General features: G+C 38.5%; 1 pseudogene; it reads right to left on the bottom strand.

The window, feature by feature from the left end:
- Positions 1–425: 425 nt before the first annotated feature.
- On the bottom strand, positions 426–892 carry LOC134367514 (protein tyrosine phosphatase type IVA 1-like; annotated as a pseudogene).
- Positions 893–1,248: the final 356 nt, after the last annotated feature.

Genomic DNA, 1,248 nt, shown 5'->3' with positions numbered 1-1,248 from the left:
AGCACATTTAAAACGATCACAATTCCTTGAACTTGTTAAGACAAGTGAACGGATGTGATGTTGATGGGTGGGAGGGAGGAGAGGGAGGGGGCAGGGAGGAATCAGTAAAAGAACATGAAAATCAACCACATTGTATATTCATAAAATTTTTTAAAATTTTAATTAAATAAAAAATAAAAAATTAATTAAAATAATAAGAATAAAAATAAAACACTAAACAGTAAGAATCTTATGCTAAGTGTCCAAATAGTTTGATCGCAACCCAAACGTAGAGGTTGCAATTCTGTCAAGCTTGTGGCCTGGTGAAACTGCTTTTCGATCCTCCTGTGGAAGCTTCATTAGACTTATTCACCAAGTAACATGTTGGCTAATATGTACAACAAATTAGGTCCTGTCTCAGATTCCACTTCCAAGGCACCCCAGTTTTATTCAATGCAACAGCTATTTCCACAACCACTGGAGTCTTTGAAGTGCAGCCACATTTTAGGATGATACTTCTCCAAATATAAAAGCTACACGCCACTTTTGTCTCATGAATTGTACTGCATCTTCACACTTCATTCCACCTTCAATTGATGGTAGGGCAACAAGCACTGGAGCTCTCCCAAGACCTGCAACACAATGAACACCATAATTTTCACAAGACTTAACCAGTCCTCAACAATCTGGTTGGACGGTGGTGCATAAGGCCAATCGAGAACATAGATGGCTTCTTTCTCCACAACAGTAGTGTCGTAAGTTCTTCACATACTCTTACTATTGTGGTAACTCCATACTCCTTAAGCTCCTCTAAAAATTTGTTTAAGGTCGCATTGGTTGGATTGTGTGTGGCAAGAAATATCATGTTCTTACATGTGACTTCCACAGGAGCTGAACAGTTCATTAGAGCCATGTTAATTTAGTTAAAAAAAAACACTCAACAGGGTTAGGAGAGAATTCTAAAAATTGAACACAGAAATGATGCAAAGAAACTGAAATCTACTTCACTATGTTCCACTTGAAATTCTCAGTGCTTTGAGTATGAATTTGGAAGAATGGTAAATGAAATGAACCTCCTAACAAGAAGCAATAGAAAGGAAGTGCACTGAGGTTTACCCCATCCAGCTCACAACTCTTGTAAAATGCTCTGCGGATTTCAATTCATCACTTCTGTGTCCAGGCTAATCACTCTTATGGGGGCTTGTTGGTGGAGTAGTAATGAATTTCTACAATTCACTTGTCTGCATAAAGGTCGTGCTGTGTGCCTGG

The sequence above is a fragment of the Cynocephalus volans genome, chromosome X, assembly GCF_027409185.1.
Source record: "Cynocephalus volans isolate mCynVol1 chromosome X, mCynVol1.pri, whole genome shotgun sequence".
NCBI classification, from domain to species: domain Eukaryota; kingdom Metazoa; phylum Chordata; class Mammalia; order Dermoptera; family Cynocephalidae; genus Cynocephalus; species Cynocephalus volans.
Note: the sequence above shows the minus strand (reverse complement) of the source record. Positions and strands in the feature narration are given on the sequence as shown.